The sequence below is a fragment of the Aphelocoma coerulescens genome, chromosome 5, assembly GCF_041296385.1.
Source record: "Aphelocoma coerulescens isolate FSJ_1873_10779 chromosome 5, UR_Acoe_1.0, whole genome shotgun sequence".
NCBI classification, from domain to species: Eukaryota; Metazoa; Chordata; class Aves; order Passeriformes; family Corvidae; genus Aphelocoma; species Aphelocoma coerulescens.
This window is the reverse complement of record NC_091019.1, coordinates 57,646,077-57,652,936: the sequence shown is the minus strand read 5'-3', so window position 1 is coordinate 57,652,936 and position 6,860 is coordinate 57,646,077. Positions and strand designations below refer to the sequence as shown.

The following is a 6,860-nucleotide window of genomic DNA, read 5'->3' as shown; positions in this document are numbered from 1 at the left end:
AGATGACAGGGGAATCCATTTGAAAGCACTTTTATTTTCTTCCACACACTAGGGAATACATAACCAATGTTGGATTCTAAAGGTTTCCACACAAGTTGCTCTCACTGAGGCACAATTCTGAGATTCAATTGCAGTTGCAGGAAGGCGGTTTCCTGGGATTTACTGGTAAGTTTAGTAGTCACTGGCACAGCAGACCTAAGCAGTGCTGATGTGTGGCTGACCTCGGGCAGGCTGGGTGCCCACACCTCCTGGCACATTGTTACACTGCCCCATGCTCAGCTCTGTCCCTCCTGCCGGCCTGGAGGAGCTTAAGGGCGATGCTCCCTCCCATGCTGACATTTCAACTGGGTGCAGATGGCATGAAGTCGTCCTCTGTTTAGTAGGGAAGGTCATGTCTGGGCACTGTTTCAGGCTCTCTGCAATTCCCAGTTGCTTTAGCAAATGGAACAGCTTGAGGATGATATTTCCATTACAACTTGGGCTGCTAAAATAGCTGTCTCCTGCTGGCCAATGGAGGCAGGGCAGCAGGTTGGGGATTAATCCACAGTGTTTGGGAGGATTTCATTTTAAATTTTTAAAAATTATTTTATTTTATATTTTACTCTATTTAAATTTTTTTTCCGCAGTCTCCTGACATTGTGTACTTGGAATATGAAAGAGCTTTTAAATATTAATGGCAGACTTGGAATGGAGCTGTATGACTGAGTATGGCTCGTGCACAGGCAAAGCTGGTTCAAAAAACTCCAGAGGTAAATCAAGCATGTGAAATTCGAGATTCTATAAAAAATTTGGCTGAGTTTGCAAACAGTATATCTAGCTCTAAAAAGACTTAAGGGTTTTTTTGGTTGTCAAAATAGCACAACCAGATGGCAATAGGCTATTTTTGAACTTCAGTTACATAATTTTGCTAAATATTTTTCCTTTCCCCTCCAATTCAAAATTATCTGTAACTCAGACTGTACTTGTGCTGTGTATGGCAGTCTCCTGACAGAAGGGCATTCCTAATGTGCTCCCTGTGTTAGGGCCAGGCCGCCTGTGAGGGGAGTGGAGATAGGAGCAGAGATGGCCCCAAGTGGGATGTGCCTTCCCCAACGTGGTCCCCAAGCACCAAAGGGAGGGACAGATGGTTGTAGGATCCATGGACAGTCCTAAACACAGCAACACCAGTGAGCCAGGCCAGGCAGAGTGTGGATGCGGGTTCCAGGTGAGGAAATTAAGGGCCAGGAAGGAGATTTAGTGCCCAGGAAGAAGGTTCATGGACATTTCAAGATATCTGAGGGGAACAGCAATGCTTGGGAGAAAAGAAGGTGATGGATATGCAATTAAAAGGGGCCTTGAGGGGGTCAATAAATGTAACCAATGCAGAGGGACACTGCTTTAGGGGAAGGCATGAGGCTGTTTGTGCTCCTCACACCATTCTCCTGCACCAGCATATAATGGTTTTTGGAAGAAAAAATATTTTTTCCCCTAGTTTTAACCATCCATTGCCACAACTTGAATGATGAGAAGGGGAGAAACTGCCCTTTTTCAGTGTTGAAGTGACAGGACTGCAAAGCTCCAACTGGAGCAAGCCTTGCCTCAGAGTATAAGGGCCTGCTGACAAGGTAGAAATCACACTTCCCTGAAAACAATGTAAATAGCTTTTATAGAGCTTTTTTCCTCTTTGAGAGACTTCAAAGTGAAAACTCAATTATATTTTAAAGGAGAAGCTTAAAACAAGTTTTAATAAATACCAGTTAAAGACTGCCTTTAATTATTTTAATAATGTTAAAAAAAAAAAAATTAGGTTGCCAGCATCTTATTACTCCATAAAAATAACCAGAACTCATGATAAAACAAAATTTGTAACTGTTTTTCCCTCTTCCTAGAAATATTTTCCTGTGGACTTGGTCATATGCATGCATTTGTAATGGGTTCCCAGTTCATCATAGAGAGCACCAAATAACTCCTAGAACTAGAGCAAGTTGGAAAAAGTACTAATAGATGATTTCCCACCAGAAAAATGAAGTCTTTTGCAGGAAAAAAGTTTTTAATGCCTATATTTTGATAATCTAACTGATATTACTTGGATGAAATTGCTGAGGATGGAAAATAGGTCAGAAAGCCTTTGTTCTCTAATGTGGTTTTTATATCAAAACAGATGCCCTAAAATTCTTCAAGAATTTGACTCAAATTTTTGATTGAAGTCTGGTCTGTTCTTGAGATTTTTAAATAGGATGTTTGCTATAAAGCAGAATTTTTGTTTCCTACCCAGCAACTGACAAGCTTTCCTCCTCAGGTGGCTCAATTCTGACTTTTTTGCAGCAGTGCTCCTGTAAAATCACCCTGTGATGGCTCCTGGATCATGGCAGTACAAACCCCACTGGTCTTTGGATGAGTGAGACAAGGGGCTCCTTTAAAGCATGGGTTCAGTCTTGATTACTCCCTACAAAGTTGCCATTACCTTCTGTGTGCTTGTGACTTTAGCCCTGGCTTGAGCGCTCCTGACCCTGATCTGCACCATGGTAACATCTTGATATGGCCAAGAGCCCCAGCACACCAACCACTTGCTGTGAAGAGCTCAGGGAGGGAAGTCTCCTGAAGTTATTTCCAGCAGGGGGGAAGACAGCCCTCTCTTTTCTTTATTTCTTCTATTTTTTTTCCTTTTTCTTCAAGTGAACCAAAATAAGTGCTTCTATACATAAATATTTCTGCAGTATCACTGTACAGAAGGAGAGGGATGGGTGGCTCAAACCAGCCTACTTAGCCCAAAAGAATAACAATTTTTTTTCAGGTTGTTCTGATTTCTTTAAATATTTTGATTTGGGATTAAAGCCAAAAAACCTCAGCTATTTTCACAGCCCTAATTTGAGCTCTCAGGAGTAAGGTGTTGCCTATGTCTACTGGAAAGAGAGATGATTCATCAACCTACAGAAGTCTCATTGCTCAAATCTCCTCAAAACATGTCTCTGCTGTCACCCACGGTGTAACATTACCCCACACCACACATTGTGTGTGGATCTGCCAGTCTCTCAAGGTCTTCTGCCTTCTTCCTGTCTGTGGGACTACTGCCCCTGTGCATGTTGGGCAGCGTTTATGTTTGCATCTCGGGCACCTCGTGAGAGCTGAGGGCATGGCAAAGGGACTGTGCAGCTGTGAAAGTCCTGTCTGGATCTCTGGGTCTGTCCTCTCCCCTCTTCCATCATCGTCTGTAGTTTCACGGCTGTGCTAACTGCTGGCACACATCTCCTGGGAGCAAAAATGCAGACCCCCTGGAGCTGACTTGGGTCCAAAAGTTGCCCCAAGTCAATGGCAGCCACATGTGCAGGGATGTCTCACTAGAAGGGAGATGGTTACCCCTGGTCCCACTGCTGGCACAGTACAGCTGCAGAACCAGCTGAAGCAAAGTGGCTTTGCTGCTTTCCCAGCTCTCCTGGCTCTTTGAACCAGCTGGAAGGTGAACCAGCTATAGGAGTTGCCTGTAGACAATGTCCCTAGGCTGTAATTCAGAAGGGCCAGGATGTTTAAAATAATTGAATAACCCACTTGTCTGAGCCTTGACAAGGTGGGAATTGCTAATTACTGTGAGGAGAGAGTGCTCAGAAGTGCACTGGCTGTGAGCTAACAGGGTACAGAACCGTTCTCGTTCAGTCTCATGGATATGGGCTGGATCTCCTGCCACCTCACAAATGTGCCATTTTCTGAGGTTACTGGTATGCTCAGAGCTGGTCTGGAGTTACCAAGGAATAGCTTTTTCCATAGCAGTTATCTGTTTTTATGCATGAAACATTTTATTCTATGTTGAATGTCCTGTTCTGTTTTAGCATAACACACTTGGGATGAGTTGAGATATTTAAGAACGGGGACTGCACTTACAAGTAACATCCTACTCGAATCTGATTTGTCTTTCAAGTATAGGCATGGCCCAAAAGTCAGGCCAGGAGCCAGCAGGGATGGTTGCCCCAGAGGGAAGCCTTTGCTGTAGCAGGACTGAGCTGTGCTGAGGGGGTTAGATCAGTGGTGTTTGGTGTCAGAGGGAGAAATAGAGGGTTTCATTCACATTGGTGGTAAAGGAGAAGTCTTTCACCAGCTTCAGGACTATGCCATTTTTTTTTCAGAAGCCAATATTTCTTTTTAGATGTGTAAGGGTGTCCTGATGAGGAGATGAGCTCAGTGCAGTGATTTACTGAAGCAGTTACAGGTAGAGCATGGCTGGTTGCTCCTGGTCCCAAAGTCCATCACCCAGGTGTCCCTGGGCAGTGACAAGCCCTGGGGCTTAGATCTGGCCTGAAATGAAACTGATGCAGCTGGAGAGCTGTTCTGGCCCTGTACCTACGAATTGGGAATGCAATTCCCCTGGCACAGACAGACACACAGTTTTGGGCTGGTAGATGACTTTTCTATTTTTATCATGGGGAGGCTCTTAATTATTTTTTGTGGGTGTATTTAAACCTCTAGGTGAGAAGAGAAGACTACTTATTTTTCAGCTGTGAGAAGTAGGATACCCTCTGTTTGGTGAGGATGAGCATGTGGCAGCAGCAATCTACATCTGTCTCTGTCAGGTCAGCAGCAAAACAGCAAGAGACCAAGCTGTGCCGTGAAGATGATGGCTGGAAAGGTGCTTAGACTGAACGTGGTTTGTAGTCTGTCCCCTCCCAAGCACAGGGGCAGTCAGTCAGTCCTTTGATGCTTTCTGGCCATCCTTCTCCTCAGAGATTTGCAGTCCTGGGAAGCGACAGGGCAGAGGAGAGACCGAGGATCAATATTAATTGTGGCCCCAGGGGGTTGCTGGGTCCTCATTAGAGCAAGTGCTGATAATGTTCTCATCCTTATGGTGATGTCTGCTCTTTCATTCCCCCATCAGCAACACCTCCCACACCACCTGAGCTCAGTGTCCTGGAGAAGGGAGTGCTTAAAGGTGAGGTCAAGGTAATTTCAAGAGGTGCTAAAAGAAAAAGTGAGGGCAGGCTGGCAGCCAGGAAAGGAAAATTGGCCCCATTGTTAAAGGAAGAAAAGAACATCAGAGAGCTTTTAAAATGTCAGGAATGGAGTATTGCTGTGTGCTCTTTGCTTATTGAGTAGAGTTGGAGGGACATTTGCCTTAAATATGCCTTCCATAAAAATACGCAGAAACATGCTTTTTAGTGTACTTTAAACATAAGTTATAATAGTCTCTGGATAAAAAGGCAGTCATTATTTCTTCGAGCACACTCTCTACTGACGAGCAAACGTTCCAGTGTGGCAGGATGGTGGCTTTAAAAATAGCTGTTCACTCCCAAGGCTCTGAGCATGGCTGGGAGGTAAATTAAATGTTTGACTGTGAGCAGTCATTGATGTGGTCCAAGAGCTGCAGCCAGCAAATCCTCGTTTCACTGAAGCCAGTGGAAATACGAGGCAGTGGGAAAAGCTTGCAGAGAGAAGGTTTGGGTGTCTTCAGGAAGCTCCAAGTCTTTTGGGGGCTGTTTTAAAAATCATTACTTGCTGAACTGTTAAAAATCACAGAAAACTGGGTGGAAGGGCACCGACAAGATGCCATCTTGGATGCCATACCTGTGCCATTTCTTAAAGTACTTGTCCAATCTCTTGTTAAATATCCAGAGACAGAGACCCCATGTGCCTCTGCTCAGCAGCTCCAGCTGCACCAACCCAAAGTTCTGCCTGGTTTTGCCTGAATTTCCCCTGCTGTAACTTGAGCACATTATTTTTGTCGTACCCTCAGTTGTAATGGGGAAAAATGTACTTTTTTTTCTTTTCTTTACATCCTTTGAATTCTTCCTCTCTTCTCCAGGAAGAACATACTCACCTCTTCTGACCTTCCCAAGGTCAAGTTCCAGTTTTGGGTCCTTGCTTACCCTAGCTGTTGTCTCCTCTGGACTCCCTTCAGCAAATTCAAGACCTTAAAATGCCTCCCAGCTGAATGCAGTAGCTGAAGCTAAAATTTTACTGATGTTAAACAGACTTGAATTACTTCATGTGTCTTATCAGCAGCAATCCTGTTTGTATGTCACAGTACAGTATCTGACTTCTTTACAGCAGCAATGTTGATTTGCAGTCAAGTTGTGACCCACTAAAACCTTCAGCTCCTTTCCTACCCAGCTGATACCAAAGCAGTTTCTTATCTCCCATAAGCAGGAAAGCTTATTCCTTCCTGTAGCTGAGAGTTTGAGTTTGTCCTAATTGAATTTCATCCTGCTTTTTTTCAGGATACTTCTCTGATTTTTTTGGGTAACTTTATACTCACTTATGATCCCGCACAGATTTGCCTGTCCCATGCTGGAGCTATTTGCAAATATAATAAGCATCTTTTCTATCCCAGCTCTCCACTGCACCCACCCCGTGCCCTGGGCACGGTGCTCCAGCATTAGTTTGTTTTTCATCCCAGATTTGATACACATATATTTTCCAATGGAAATACACTTAACTGTGACAAGAGGGAGGGGCCTCATTGGAAAGTTTCATTTTTGGCAAAAACTGCAATTTCATGAGAAATTTCAGGAAATGTGAAAATATTGATTTTTGTCTCCACTTGTCAATTTTCAAAATAAAATTTCTTTTTTTTACTTTCAGTCAAGTTGTTCTTTTCCACTCCCTACCCTCATCACCACCTCCCCTCAACTTTTCCTCCATCTGCTTGCCAGGGAAAGTACAATGTTCAGATATTTTTTTCCAAATCTTCATTTTTCCACTGTCTAACATTTCAAAACTTCAATTTGGAAAAGTTAAAGAATGGAAAAAAAAAAAAACCTTGTGTAAACAAAAATTACTGATTTTTCTATGACATGTGTGGAGCCACTCTTGTGCAGGGACAGAAGTAGGAGAGTCCTAGTTAAGGAAAACTAACATTATTGTCATTCAGTGGCCAAGAGCAAGCAACAGGGAAG

At 43.6% G+C, this 6,860-nt stretch overlaps 1 long non-coding RNA gene across 1 annotated transcript; it reads left to right on the top strand.

Annotated features, from left to right (window-relative positions):
* Positions 1–651: 651 nt before the first annotated feature.
* Positions 652–6,545, top strand: LOC138111872 (uncharacterized). Its single transcript, XR_011151485.1, has 3 exons — positions 652–749; positions 4,844–4,897; positions 5,768–6,545. It is a non-coding gene; the product is annotated as an uncharacterized lncRNA (long non-coding RNA).
* Positions 6,546–6,860: the final 315 nt, after the last annotated feature.